Genomic DNA, 16,556 nt, shown 5'->3' on the forward strand with positions numbered 1-16,556 from the left:
CTCACCAGGACAAAAAAAAAAATTTGGATTGCTTTTAAAAAAGCAGTTTGCAGAGCAGTGGGAAAACAGCAATGCAGCTACAGTATCAGGAATCCTTATAAGGCAGCCTAACAACCAACACAGCTGATCCAGCAAAATATAGCCTCCACTTGCACTGCACACACAGTGACTGGTGTGTTGTGCAGGCAAAATCGCTAGCAGCAGAAGCAGTTTTTGGTGTCTTCTTCCTTGCCTAACGCTCTCCCTACAGAATCAGCAGCAGCTCTCCCTATTGTGAGATCAGCATGAGTAACATGGCGGTCGGTGTGCACACCCTTTTATACCCCCTGTGACGCCCCCCAAAGCAAGCCAATCACTTGCATGCCCTTCTCAAAGATGGTGGTGACCCCTGCCTATGTCATCACGTTGCCCACAGTGTCCATGGATCCTGATTGGCTGAAAAAGGGCGGAAAACAAACTTTTGAAACGCGACTTTGGCGCTAAAGTCGCCGAGCTCGTGGCCGACCTCACCCTAGGGTCGGGTTTCGTTTCATGAAACCCGACTTTACGAAAAGTCGGCGACTTTTGAAATATTTTGACCCGTTTCGCTCAACTCTAGTTCTTACCCTTGCTCTTCCCACTTGCCCTGGTGATGTGGCAAGTGGAGTAATAGGGTTGGGGTTGATGTTAGCTTTGTATTTGCAGCTGACATTAAGCCCAGTGGTTAGTAATACAGAGGCATCTTTAAGACGCCTCCATTACTAACCACATAGTAAGGTTTGAAATAAACACACAGCAAGAATAAAATCTTTTATTTCAAATAAAACTCAACTCCCTATTTTAGACATCTATTAAAGAAACTCAGTATACTCAATTATATACACCTTTACGCCTGAAATCTATTGAAGCCAATGTCCTCTGTAAAAAAAAACAAAAAAACATGTCCCTCACCTATCCAATGTGAAGATAATTCATACTGTCAAACAACATCATAGTACACCTCTACAACATCTGGCTTTCAAACTGAACATTGGCATGATGTGATCCTTTAGCCTGAAAATAAGGAGACACTTAGCTGCTGAGAACTAAATTCAGTGACAAGCAGTGAGGTTATGGAGGTTACGACCAATCACTTAAGCTGCATTCCCATGCTCAGTTCACTGTGAGAGGCCCGATGAGCTGCAGTGATCTCAATGAGATCACCGTTAGTGTTAGGCATCGGGCTCCCGCAGCGGCTCAACAGGAATCCAGAGCCTCACCTTCTGCAGTCTCCCATTATCTATCAACCGAAGAGGAGTTTGCTTAGTAGTCCCGGCTTCCAGACGCTCTGCCCAGACCTGCTCTGTGCATCTGGCTGTTGCTGCCACCTTTGGGTCAGCAATAGCAATGCAGGCTGCACAGCAGCAAATCGCTCCAGAGGCTAAGTCCTTCTGTTGCTCCACTGAGCATGCTCATGAGACGATCTCCCATTGGAGATCGGGAGTCACATGTCAAGGTCCTTCTCCAGATCTGATTGGTCCATCTCAGGGGTCTGGAAGCTTCCGGAAAGTCCTGGCTATAAAAGGTTTGCATGGCCACTCGGCCATGAGCTAGTATAGTCTCTAGTTCCTACTGTGTGAATGATGATGGACGCATGAACCTGCGAATGACTCATTAAGATCCCCTTCCTCTGATATTACGAGTGTGTATAGGGACTTAGGTTTAGAGTCAGCGCCAGCCAGTGGCAAGTTACAACCACAATAAGCATTCTCCACAGTGCTAGCATCCGACAGTGTGCTCCCTCTTGGGCATTGTCGAGTAGCGTCTGTGTCTCTTGCCGCGCTGAAGTTCCTCTTGGCGTCCGCAGTTGCGACGCTGCACGCACGGTAGGTCTAGACCGACTCTAACCCTCTGCCTGGGCCCCAGTTCCTGTGACCTTATATCGTGCGTGCACTTCTCTGAGTCCTGTGAGACAAACTGGCTCAGCATTTATGTTAATGCCTTAGGTGCCTCTGTGAAGCTAGCAGAGTACGCCCAGTGCACACCGGTGACGTTCAACCCGTGTGCGATATACCGGCTTATAGTTCGTCTGCCATTATCTAGCAGCAGTGTTAACACCTTCTGCACGGTGGTCCCCGGGCGGCGAATGCACTTTCTGTTATTTAACCCCTTCATGACCAAGCCTATTTTGACCTTAATGACCAGGCCATTTTTTGCAATTCTGACTAGTGTCCCTTTATGAGGTAATAACTCAGGAATACTTCAACAGATCCTAGCAATTCTGAGATTGTTTTTCGTGACATATTGGGCTTCATGTTAGTGGTAAATTTAGGTAAATAATTTTTGCATTTATTTGTGGGAAAAAATGGAAATTTGGCGACAATTTTGAAAATTTCTCAATTTTCAAATTTTGAATTTTTATTCTGTTAAACCAGAGAGGTATGTGCCACAAAATAGTTACTAAATAACATTTCCCACATGTCTACTTTACATCAGCACAATTTTGGAAACAACATTTTTTTTTTTTTTGTTAGGGAGTCATAAGGGTTAAAAGTTGACCAGCGATTTCTCATTTTTCCAACAAAATTTACAAAACCATTTTTTTTTTAGGGACCACCTCACATTTGAAGTCACTTTGAGGGGTCTATATGGCAGAAAATACCCAAAAGTGACACCATTCTAAAAACTGCACCCATCAAGCTACTCAAAACTACATTCAAGAAGATTATTAACCCTTCAGGTGTTTCACAGGAACTAAAGCAACGTGGAAGGAAAAAATGGAAGTTTTAATTTTTCCAACAAAAAGTTTATTTGAGCATCAATTTTTTTCATTTTCACATGGGTAACAGGATAAAATGGATCATAAAATTTGTTGGGCAATTTCTCCTGAGTACATCGATACCTTATATGTGGTCATAAACCACTGTTTGGGTGCACGGCAGGGCTCAGAAGGGAAGGAGCGCCATTTGACTTTTTGAATGGAAAATATGCTGGAATATTTAACGTTTGCCATGTCGTGTTTGGAGAGCCCCTGTGCGCCTAAACATTGGAGCTCCCCCACAAGTGACCCCATTTTGGAAACTAGACCATCCAAGAAACTTTTCTAGATGCATAATGAGCAATTTGAACCCCATGTACTTCACAAATTGATCCGTAAAAAAAAGTACTCTCTTTCACAAATATTTTTTAACCTCAGTTTTTTCATTTTCACATGGGCAACAGGATAAAATGGATCCTAAAATTTGTTGGGCAATTTCTCTTGAGTGCACCGATACTTTATATGTGGTCATAAACCACTGTTTGGGCGCAGGGCCCGGAAGGGAAGGAGCGCCATTTGACTTTTTGAATGGAAAATTAGCTCCAATGGTTAGCGGACACCATGTCGTGTTTTGAGAGCCCCTGTGTGCCTAAACATTGAAGCTCCCCCACAAGTGACCCCATTTTGGAAACTAGACCCCTTAAGGAGCTTATCCAGATGTGTGGTGAGCACTCTGAACCCCCAAGTGTTTCACAGAAGTTTATAACGCAGAACCATGACAATAAAAAATATTTTTTTCCCCTCAAAAAATGATTTTTAGCCCACTATTTTTTATTTTCACAAGGGTAATAAGATAAATTGGACCCCAAAAGTTGTTGCCCAGTTTGTCCTGAGTACGCTGGTACCCCATATGTGGAGGGGCGACCACTGTTTGGGCACACGTTGTGGCTCAGAAGGGAAGTAGTAACGTTTTGAAATGTCGACTTGATGGAAAGGTCTGCGGGCGTCATGTTACGTTTGCAGAGCCCCTGATGTACCTAAACTGTGGAAACCCCCATAAGTGACCCCATTTTGTAAACTAGACCCCCCCAAGGAACTTATCTAGATGTGTGGTGAGAACCTTGAGTCCCCAAGTGCTTCACAGAAGTTTATAACGCAGAGCCGTGAAAATAAAAAATCATTTTTTTTTCCTAAAAAAAAAAATGATTTTTAGCCCACAATTTTTTGTTCACAAGGGTAACAGGATAAATTGGACCCAAAAAGTTGTTGTCCAGTTTGTCCTGAGTACGCTGGTACCACATATGTGGGGGAGACCACTGTTTGGGCACACGTCGGGGCTCAGAAGGGAAGTAGTGACATTATGAAATGCCTGATGTACCTAAACAGTGGAAACCCCCAACAAGTGACCCCATTTTGGAAACTAGACCACCCAAGGAACTAATCTAGATGCGTGGTGAGCACGTTGAACCCACAAGTGCTTCACAGCAGTTTATAATGCAGAGCCGTGAAAATAAAAAATAATTTTTTCTCCACAAAAATTATTTTTTTAGCCCCCAGTTTTTAATTTTCCCAAGGGTAACAGGAGAAATTAGACCCCCAAAGTTCTTGTGGAATTTTTCCTGAGTGCACTGATACCCCATATGTGGGGGTAAACCACTGTTTGGGCACACGTCGGGGCTCGGAATAGAGGCAGCACTGTTCGACTTTTTAAACGCAAAATTGGCTTGAATAAATGGTGGCGCCATGTCGTGTTTGGAGACCCCCCTGATGTGCCTAAACAGTGGAAACCCCTCAATTCTATCTCCAACCCTAACCCCAACACACCCCTAACCCTAATCCCAACCCTAGCGCTAACCCTAGCCCTAGCCCTAACCCTAGCCCTATTTCTAACCCTAATTGAAAAATAAAAATATTTTATTATTTGTCCCTATAGGGGGTGATAAGGGGGGCAGTGATTTACTTTTTATTTTGATCACTGTGAGAGTTTATCACAGTGATCAAAAAAAAAAAAAAAATGAATCTGCCGCCGGGAAATGCCTGCGGGTGCGCTGTTCATGCGCCCGCCATTTTCCAAGATGGCGGCGCCCATGGACTGGGACAGCCGGACGGCAGGTCACCGGGACGGCCGGGGGGGGTTAGTGAGTATTGTGGGGGGGATCGGAAGGTGGGGGGGGGAAGCGGAGGGAGGGGGGGCAGATTGTGACAGCGGCGGCCGGTCGCTGCCGTCAGTCGGTGGAGGCGCCCGATCGGCGCCGTCAGTCAGCGGGGGGTTAACTTAGTGTCTCCAGCCATGTCCGATGTTATTTCAGCATTGGCCATGGCGGGATTGTAATATTTCATCAATTTTCATTGATGAAATATTACTATCGCTCTCATTGGCTGTTTCACTTTTAACAGCCAATCAGAGCGATCGTAGCTGCATGGGGGTGAAGAACAAAGCCCCTTGTATCTGCGGTTCAGGTGACCTTTCAGTGACCCCGGTCACCCGGCCCGCAGGGGGGGCTTTAAAGTCATGACGCCACATAGGCGTCACTGGTCAGATTGGCACCAGTTTTCATGATGCCTATGTGGCGTCATTGGTTGGGAAGGGGTTAATATTTAGTGCGTTCTGCCGTCCCTAACAGTTAGCACCATGAGAATGAACTGAGTTTGGGAACACAGCTTCAGTGACTGGCAGTAACCTCTATGACATCATCGCTCTCCCAAAACTCCCCACCCGAGACCCATCGGACAGAACCAGAGAGACATTCAGGACTTATCTGGCAGGGAATGGGCCCCAATAGTCTGCTAGAGTTGCCAGGATCCAGGCCATGTAAGGGCCAACTACCCCGCTCCTTGCTGAACCCATGTACAGAAACTTTGGGTGCTGAGAATCCCTGTATGCTAAGAGGATCAGTGCGATGGGCACCATAGAAGCCCCAGTGATAAACATTTGAGTCAACTTGAAATAGAGGGAACCCCAGCTGTGGTCCTAGTGGATTCAGCGAGCCTCATTACCCTGGTAGGGGCTAATCTGGTGAGATCTGAGTTCACCAGCCGGAAAATTGAAGTATTATGTATCCTCAGGGACTTAAAATACTATCCCACCACATTGGTGATAATAAACACGTCAGCCAGGAGACGATGTCATGAGGTGGGAGCAACTGTTGTCTGCACTACAAATTAATAGTTGAGAGGGATTTTCCCCCTTTCTTTGGCCAACAGTTATCTCACCCAGTGAGCATGAGACAGCACAAGAAGTGACCACGTCACATTGTTCAGTAGTGGTGTAAGAACCATGTGGTCCCAAGGATAAAGTACTGGCTGTAAGGATGACCGCCACTTCGGTGGAGAAAACTTCCCTGGAATTGATGGCCGAGTAAATAGAGGACTTGCCACCGAGACCTGAATTGTGAGACTTAAATGTTTCTGGCCACGATTTTAGTGCTGCACAACTCAGAGACCCTACTTTGTCCCAGGCCAGGGAGAATGTGGAAATTGTTGATGGGGAACCCCAATAACTTGGGACAGACATAATATTTCCTCGCTTTGAAGTCAGCGAAGTTTACCAAGTCCATCTAGCATGGGCAAAACTATAGAACAGGCTATGGTAACCCCTGGCTTATCACAAGCTGGTGATGGACCTTGTTCATCAACACGTACTTTGTGAACACTCCTGGAAGCTAAGAAAACCCTGAACTCTACGGCAGTTTTACTAGCCTGTCCAATATGTCATTTAATAAAAAGAGAAAAAAGATACAAGAATGATGAGCACTAGAGTTGAGCGAAACGGGTCGAAAAAATTCAAAAGTCGCCGACTTTTGGCAAAGTCGGGTTTCATGAAACGAAACCCGACCCTAGGATGAGGCCGGCCACGAGGTCGGCGACTTACGCGCCAAAGTCTCGTTTCAAAAGTTTGTTTTGCGCTCTTTTTCAGCCAATCAGGATCCACGGACACTGTGGGCAACGTGATGACATAGGCACGGGTCACCACCATCTTTCAGAAGGGCATGCAAGTGATTGGCTTGCTTTGGTGGGCGTCACAGGGGGTATAAAAGGGCGTGCACGCCGACCGCCATCTTACTTCTGCCGATCTTAGTATAGGGAGAGGTTGCTGCTGATTCTGTAGGGAGAGCGTTAGGCAGGGAAGAAGACAAAAAAACTGCTTCTGCTGCTAGCGATTTGGCCTGCACAAAACACAAGTCACTGTGTGTGCAGTGCAAGGGGAGGCTATATTGTGGTGTATCAGTGGTGTTGGTTGTTGGGCTGCCTTTTAAGGCTTCCTGACACGCTGGCATTGCTGTTTACCTACTGCTCCGCAAACTGCTTTTTTAAAAGCAATCCAATCTCCCTTATCCTCTCGTCACTTTGGTCACAGGCAGCTGTGCCATCGAGCGTGTCACATAGCGCTCAGATATCAGTGGGCCTCACACCATCCACAAGTGTCCAGTGTCCAAAAGTGTACGCAGAGATTCAAAATCTCCATTATCCTCTCGTCACTTTGGTCACAGGCAGCTGTGCCATCGAACATGTCACATAGCGCTCAGATATCAGTGGGCCTCACACCATCCACAAGTGTCCAGTGTCCAAAAGTGTACGCAGAGATTCAAAATCTCCATTATCCTCTCGTCACTTTGGTCACAGGCAGCTGTGCCATCGAGCGTGTCACATAGCGCTCAGATATCAGTGGGCCTCACACCATCCACAAGTGTCCAGTGTCCAAAAGTGTACGCAGAGATTCAAAATCTCCATTATCCTCTCGTCACTTTGGTCACAGGCAGCTGTGCCATCGAGCGTGTCACATAGCGCTCAGATATCAGTGGGCCTCACACCATCCACAAGTGTCCAGTGTCCAAAAGTGTACGCAGAGATTCAAAATCTCCATTATCCTCTCGTCACTTTGGTCACAGGCAGCTGTGCCATCGAGCGTGTCACATAGCGCTCAGATATCAGTGGGCCTCACACCATCCACAAGTGTCCAGTGTCCAAAAGTGTATGCAGAGATTCAAAATCTCCATTATCCTCTCGTCACTTTGGTCACAGGCAGCTGTGCCATCGAGCGTGTCACATAGCGCTCAGTTATCAGTGGGCCTCACACAATCCACAAGTGTCCACTGTCCACAAGTGTGTGCAGAAATTCTAAAACTCCCCTGTCCTATAGACACCTTGTACCTTGTTTTACATTACTATATAGTTTGTTGGATTTTGTCTACATTTCTACCAAAAATGAGGAAGGCTGGTGGAAGAGGCCGTGGAATTGGGCGGGGGTTGGCAGCTGGTAATGATGGTGTTGGTGGTGGATCTGATGGTAGTGGCAAGAGCAAAATAGGACCGAATGCAGGAGGTGCTGACCCTGCGTCATCGTCTGGCTACATAAGGCCTCGAACGCTTAGTTTTCTAGGAGTTGGCAAACCGCTTTTAAAGGCAGAGCATGAGGAAAAAGTTTTGTCTTACATTGCTGACTCAGCCTCCAGCTCTATCGCCTCCTCTTCTTCAGTTGTAAAAAGTAAAAGCACTGAGTCGTCATTGGAGGCTCATGTTCATGAACCACACCTTTCCTTGTGTCCTTCACCCCAACCAAGATTGAAGGATGACGCAGGCCATACTACTGATTACTCCATGGAGCTGTTTTCACATACCATGCCTGGATTATCAAGTGAAATGGTGAATTACCCAGGCCAAGATGAATCTGACATGGAGTGCACTGATGCACAGCCGCTCATGGATGATTCTGCTGGTACATTCACTCAGAGCACTACATTGTCCTCGCAGTGTACAGAGCCAGATTCTGACCCTGATGAGACTCAGGTGCCCCTTCCCGCACACTATACCACCATACACGGTGACACAGAGGAAGGTGCACATGACATAGAAGAGGAGGTGATGGATGACCCAGTTGTTGACCCAGATTGGCATCCATTGGGGGAAGAGGATGCTGCTTCCAATAGCTCAGATGAGGAGCATCCACAGCAGACATCGACATCGCAACAGCTGTTATCTGGCAGGCCCGGAGCACTCCAAAGACAGGTTCCAAACATCAAAAGAGTTGCTGGACAGCTTGTCCAGAGGGTCAAAAGATCACAGCGTGCTAGGCCGCAAAATGTCTGCCAAAGTAGGAAGAGTGCAGTGTGGCACTTTTTTGAACAAAATCCTCATGATCAGGCCAAGGTTATCTGTAAGAAGTGCGCAAACACCTTTAGCCGAGGGAAAAATCTGAAAAATTTGAATACCAGTTGCATGCTTAGACATGTAACCAGCATGCACTTGCAAGCGTGGACACAACACCAAACCTCAAGTGCCACATGTGCAACTGATCACAACGAAGGTAGTCAGCAACGCTACATTGTTTCCCCCACTATAAGCCCACCGGTTAGCACAGCAGCAAATGTTGAGGTGTCGTTGCAAGGCCACAGCAGTCAGGGAATCCCACTGTTATATCAACGAAAGACTGATTCTAGGCCATCAGAAAGAACACCAACTCCATCACCATCATCAGCTCTCTCTCAGTCCGCCCTGTCCACCGCTACTTCCACCATATGCAGCTCTCAAGTCCAGCTCACCCTCCCAAACACTATGAGTAGGTCAAGAAAGTACTCAGTCTCTCATCCGCGTACACTGGGTTTGAACGCCCACATTGCCAAACTAATCTCGTTTGAGATGATGCCCTTTCGGTTGGTGGAAAGCACAGCTTTCCGCGAACTCATGGCCTATGCAGTACCACGCTATGACCTACCCAGTCGCCACTTCTTCTCTCGCAAAGCCATCCCAGCCCTCCACCATCATGTGAAAGACCGCATTGTCCATGCACTCAAGCAGTCAGTGAGCGGAAAGGTGCACCTCACAACTGATGCATGGTCCAGTCGGCATGGCCAGGGCCGTTACGTGTCCATCACTGCGCACTGGGTTAATGTGGTGGATGCAGGGTCCACAGGGGACATCGGTGGTGGGACAGTGCTGCCTAGCCCACGGTATAGGAAACAGTTGGCTGTAGGCGTTCGACCCTCCTCCTCCTCCTCCAGAAGCGAAAGCTCGTCCACAGAGCGCAGTCGTACGAGCACTCCATCTGCAGCTGCCACTGTTGCACACGATGTGTCCCCCTATCGAGCAGCTAGTGGAAAGCGTCAGCAGGCTGTGTTGCAGATGATGTGTTTGGGCGACAGACACACCGCCGAGGTGCTGGCCGAGTACTTGAAGCGACAAACTGAGTCATGGCTGGGCAGTGTACATCTTGAGGCAGGCAAGGTAGTTAGTGATAACGGCCGTAATTTTGTGGCAGCCATAGCCCTTTCAAAACTCAGCCACATACCTTGCTTGGCTCACACCTTGAACCTGGTGGTGCAGTGCTTCCTCAAAAATTATCCGGAGTTAACAGCCCTGCTCCAGAAGGTGCGAAGACTGTGCGCGCACATCCGCCGGTCGCCTGTACACTCCGTTCGTATGCTGAAGCTGCAGCGATTGCTCCACCTTCCCAACCACCGCCTCATTATCGACATTGCAACAAGGTGGAACTCCACCCTGCACATGGTGGAGCGGCTGTGCGAGCAGAGGCAGGCCATAATGCATTTGTGGGAGGATACACGGCCAGGCACTTTGAGAGCAGACATGGAGTTGACAGGCGTGCAGTGGTCGAAGCTGAAAGACCTTTGTAAAGTCCTTCAGTGTTTTGAGGAATGCACACGGCTGGTAAGCGCAGACGACGCCATCCTAAGCATGAGCATCCCACTTATGCGTCTGCTCATGCAAACTTTGACGCACCTTAAGGAGCAGGCTTCTGCAGCCAATGTTGATGAGGAGGAAGAGGAGGAGGGAATCCTTGATGACATTCAGCCATTGTCTGCTCAGGGACCTCTCCTGGACGAGGTGGAGGAAGAAGAGGAGGAGGAGGAGGAGGAGGATGATGGGGATGATTGCTTAGGGGAGGAGGATGCATCTCGTGGGGCAAGTGAAAATGTTGGCGCGGCAAGGTCTGGTACAGGGTTTGTGCGTGACTGGAGGGATGTGGATTTGCCAGAAAGTGCTCCTCCACCCAGCACTCGCAGTGCATCATTGACACCGGGAACATTGGCCCACATGTCAGATTATGCCTTGCGGATCCTAAAAAGGGACCCCCGCATTGCCAAAATGATGAACGATGACTACTGGTTGGCCAGCATCCTGGATCCACGCTATAAAGGCAAATTACAAAACATCATGCCACACGAGAACCTTGACCTAATATTGGCTAATAAACAAGCAACTCTGGTAAATCGGTTGCTTGAGGCATTCCCAGCACACAGCAGCGGTGATGGTTCTCACAAGAGCCGTACGGGCCGGGGGCAGCTTGGCAGAGGTGTTCGTGGTGCACACAGCAGAAGTGGCGTTGGAGACAGGGGTTTCATGACAATGTTGTGGACTGATTTTTCAAATACCGCTCACACAACTGGTAATACTGCATCGATGGAAAGTGACAGGAGACAGCAGTTGTCAACTATGGTTACAAACTACTTTTCCTCCCATATCGATGTTCTCCCACACAGGTCATTCCCCTTTGACTATTGGGCCGCTAAACTGGACACCTGGCCTGAATTGGCCCAATATGCCTTACAGGAGCTCGCTTGCCCAGCTGCAAGTGTGCTATCGGAAAGAGTCTTCAGTGCAGCTGGATCAATCCTGACAGAAAAAAGGACCCGTCTGTCAACCCAAAATGTGGATGATCTAACCTTCATTAAAATGAACCACGCATGGTTTTCCAAGGATTTTGTCCCACCTTCCCCTGATGACACATAGGGTGACAGAAAAATGGCTTGCTTTGGTCCACCTCTTCCTGGTACTTCATCTATTTCGCCTTTTGCATCAGCTGAATGTCCAACATCAACATATGCCACTTTCTAAAACTCCATAACTGTGCTGCCTCCCCCCCCCATGGCCGGGGTCACCACCTACCGCACGACACCGTGCGAGTGCCGTTGCCCTGGACAGGTGGGTAGGCCGACTCTTGGGCGCGGGCACTGGCACAGGGTCCCTCATAGTGCAATCAAGTGTCTCTGACGGTGGTGGTGCACACCCGCTGTCAGACACACCGCTGTACTATGAGGGGCCCAGTGCCAGTACCGACGCCCACGAGTGGGCCCCCCTTGCTTGGCCAGGGCCCCAGCATTTGCAATCTTTACCTCTCCCTGCTCCTCCGCTGTGTAATCTGGGCCGTCAAATCCATACTGTGCCTGACACCGTCTGAGCCTGCCTCCTGAGACATATATTTTGAATGTGTACGCTATCCATACATGTTATCCAGGGATACGGTACCCTTTCTAACCTTTGTGCAATGACGTGCAATCCATACTGGGCCTAACACCGTCTGAGCCTGCCTCATGCTGTATAGACATATATTTTGAATGTGTACGCTATCCATACATGTTATCCGGAGATACGGTACCCCTTCTAACCTTTGTGCAATGACGTGCAATCCATACTGGGCCTAACACCGTCTGAGCCTGCCTCATGCTGTATAGACATATATTTTGAATGTGTACGCTATCCATACATGTTATCCAGGGATACGGTACTCTTTCTAACCTTTGTGCAATGACGTGCAATCCATACTGGGCCTAACACCGTCTGAGCCTGCCTCATGCTGTATAGACATATATTTTGAATGTGTACGCTATCCATACATGTTATCCGGGGATACGGTACCCCTTCTAACCTTTGTGCAATGACGTGCAATCCATACTGGGCCTAACACCGTCTGAGCCTGCCTCATGCTGTATAGACATATATTTTGAATGTGTACGCTATCCATACATGTTATCCGGGGATACGGTACCCTTTCTAACCTTTGTGCAATGACGTGCAATCCATACTGGGCCTAACACCGTCTGAGCCTGCCTCATGCTATATAGACATATATTTTGAATGTGTACGCTATCCATACATGTTATCCGGGGATACGGTACCCTTTCTAACCTTTGTGCAATGACGTGCAATCTATACTGGGCGTAACACCGTCTGAGCCTGCCTCATGCTGTATAGACATATATTTTGAATGTGTACGCTATCCATACATGTTATCCGGGGATACGGCACCCCTTCTAACCTTTGTGCAATGACGTGCAATCCATACTGGGCCTAACACCGTCTGAGCCTGCCTCATGCTGTATAGACATATATTTTGAATGTGTACGCTATCCATACATGTTATCCGGGGATACGGTACCCTTTCTAACCTTTGTGCAATGACGTGCAATCCATACTGGGCCTAACACCGTCTGAGCCTGCCTCATGCTGTATAGACATATATTTTGAATGTGTACGCTATCCATACATGTTATCCGGGGATACGGTACCCTTTCTAACCTTTGTGCAATGACGTGCAATCCATACTGGGCCTAACACCGTCTGAGCCTGTCTCATGCTGTATAGACATATATTTTGAATGTGTACGCTATCCATACATGTTATCCGGGGATACGGTACCCTTTCTAACCTTTGTGCAATGACGTGCAATCCATACTGGGCCTAACACCGTCTGAGCCTGCCTCATGCTGTATAGACATATATTTTGAATGTGTACGCTATCCATACATGTTATCCAGGGATACGGTACCCTTTCTAACCTTTGTGCAATCACGTGCAATCCATACTGGGCGTGAGAACGGCTGGCGAGCTGTTAAGCAAGCTACAGCACCTGTCCAGACAAGTACAGGGATTCCCTAGCGAGGAGACTTATTTGATTGTTTTCAATGTTGGGACAGCAATTTTTGGGGAGCACTATACTCTGGAGAATGATAGATGGGGCCCACCATACACTGGGACATTCCAAAGGTGGACATCAGACACTGGAGCAGCATTTACAGGGCCCATTATACACTAGAGCATTAGAAATGGGGCCCATTATGTTTGGAGCATTATTTGGGCCCATAAGACAGTGGAGCTTCATCCATGGGGACCAACATATACTGTAGCATTATGTGGAGCTCATCATATACTGTTTCAAACATTATATGGGACCAATGATTTTGTATGGAGAAATAGATGGGCCTCGTCATGAGATGTAAAAAGTGAGGTATTTTTCATTGTACTATACCGCTATTTCTCTGCCGTATCGGAGCATGATGAATTGTGGTATGTGTTAAAGGGGCGCTCTTTCGCCCAGGGCACATGAAAACCTGCAGCCAGCCCTCCCCCCCCACAAATTTAGCCAAATAACCCCCATTTTTCAGTGCGTAACTTGTATTATGAAGTTAATTAAGGTTGACAAGCTTAAGTAAGAAGAATTGATGCTTTTGGCATTCAATTGGGCACTGTAGGTGTGTTTCCTGTCCTCCTCTCACTGCTGACTTTTATTCCCCATTGACTTACATTGGGTTTCGTGTTTCGGGATGACCCCGACTTTTCCCTATAATCGGACGATCTTGCTCGACCCAACTTTTGGAAAAGTCGGGTTTCACGAAACAAAACGCGACCCTAAAAAAACAAAAGTCGCTCAACTCTAATGAGCACGCATCAATATGTAAAAAATAATTTATTTAAAAAAAGAATTTTTATTGAAACACCCAAGATAAAACTCTAAAACCAGATGCACAAACCTGACTCCATCGAAAAAGTGCAAAAACAGGCCAATCATGATATAGTTATTGCATCGTGAATGATATAATGCATGTATAATATCACCCCTAACAGCAATACATAAGTACTCAATACTTGTACCTTAGATAGTATACAGAGGACATTAGAAGCAATATGTCAAGTAACAATAAGGCAGATACAAAACGCAAATCAAAAGATAATAATCAAATGTGTCCTATAATACTGTATAATAGAGTATATATGTCAATAAAGGCGTCCCCAACCAAAAGACATAATCTTATACAGTATGTTCACTCAGCATTAAATACATAGCAGTGGAATGTCTCCAGCAATACAGAAGTACTTAATACTTGTACATTAGATAGTAAACATAGGAGATTAGAAACAATATGTCAGATAACAATAAGGCAAATCCAAAATGTGAATCAAGAAATAATAAGAAAACTTATCCTAAATTATCATAGAGTACATATGTCAAATAAAGACGACTACAATCAAAAGACTTAATCCCAAGCAGTAAGTCAGCATTACATACGGTACATAGTAGTGAAATTAGAACGGTTATATAAATGAAATACAAATAAAGGCTATAGCCATAGCAATATTATAGTACCCCAAACCCTCTCATCCACTATCACCATAATCCAACAATAGATAGAGGCATGGAATGATAAAAAAATGCTGCAAGAAGTAAAAGATATCATTCATGAGAGGCCATAGTGCAGGTTTACTCAGACACCCCACGAGTAACGCTGCGGAACATAGCTTCATCATCCTAATAAAAAACTAATGTGGCCATCTCCCATCAGCATTTCTGTAGTCCTTTGGTACATCTACCTATTATAGAAGTACCGTTCGAAAGAGTAGACATGGATTTCTTAGCACCAGTAATAAAGTCCGCCAGGAGTCACCAGCATATTCTGATAGTCCTTGATTAAACCCAAATCTGAACATGAGCGCCAGATGTGACACTGATAGAAAATGCAGTATATTTGTGCTGAAATCATATGACTGAGTCTGGGTAACAATCGAGGAGGTACCTTTTTCCTCGCTTACTAAAATTCTGCTTCCGGTGGAACTAGAATTTGCAGGCGGTCCGGTTGTGACTACCGCCTTTGTTGACTGTGGTTCTTCTATTAATCTGATCGATGCCAAAGTTGTGACTTTTCATAAGATAGGGACAGTCAGGTTAGAAGATCCTGTTAAAATTGTGGCAATTGATTCTTCTCCTATCACCCGGGAGGGAGTTTGATTCATGACTGATACCTTTTCTCTGAAAGTGGGTTCCACTCACATGGAAAAATTAAGGTGTTTTGTTCTAAATAATCTGCCAGCTGGACTGGTACTGGGTATGCCTTGGCTTCAGCGCCACAATCCTACTATTGACTGGGTCACGAGGGAGGTCATTCAGCGGGGTTGTATGGCTAACGGTCTATGTTGTAACTTGACAACTCTTGTCACCCCAGTAAAATCTGTGTCAGTGTTGTCTGGAAGGTATTCCGGAGTACCTGAAAGATTTTGAAGACGTATTTTCCGAAAGTGAGGCTGAGGCGCTACCACCACATAGACCCTTTGATTGTGCCATTAATCTTGTCACTGGAGCCAAGTTACCCAAGGCTCGCCTGTTCAATTTGTCCAGGCCCGAACGTCTAGCCATGAAGGAATACATTACCGAGAGTCTCCGCAAATGGCATATTAGGCCTTCTGTTTCACCTGTGGCGGCGGGCTTCTTTTTAAGAAAAAAGATGGTGGTTTGCAGCCGTGCCTCGATTTTCAGGAATTAAACAAAATTACTGTGAAAAATACATACCCTCTCCCCCTAATTCCTGATCTATGTAACCAACTCACCGGGGTCAAGTGGTTCTCTAAACTGGATTTACTTGGGGCATATAACCTGATAAGAGTCTGGGAAGGGGACGAATGGAAAACAGCATTCCTGACGACTGAAGGGCTGTTTGAAAACTTGGCTATGCCCTTTGGTCTCACCAACGCTCCTGCTGTTTTTCAGAATTTTATTAATGTAATTTTTTCTGATTTGATTGGTTGTTTTGTGGTTATCTATTTGGATGACATTTTGGTGTACTCGGTGGACAGTCAATCTCACTTGCACCATTTGCGGATGGTTCTCATGAGACTGAGGGAGAATCATTTGTATGTTAAGTTGGAAAAATGTTCATTTTACTCTTCGCCACGACAGCACCCACTGGAGGTATCGGATCCGCCCATTTGGAACAGGAAACCCTACAGGAAAGATAAAAGGGGCGGTCCGCCTTTCCTCCTCAGTTTTGGTTTCCTG

Source organism: Dendrobates tinctorius, unplaced genomic scaffold (assembly GCF_039654945.1).
Source record: "Dendrobates tinctorius isolate UK_male_01 unplaced genomic scaffold, ASM3965494v1 ptg000045l, whole genome shotgun sequence".
In the NCBI taxonomy this organism is placed as follows: domain Eukaryota; kingdom Metazoa; phylum Chordata; class Amphibia; order Anura; family Dendrobatidae; genus Dendrobates; species Dendrobates tinctorius.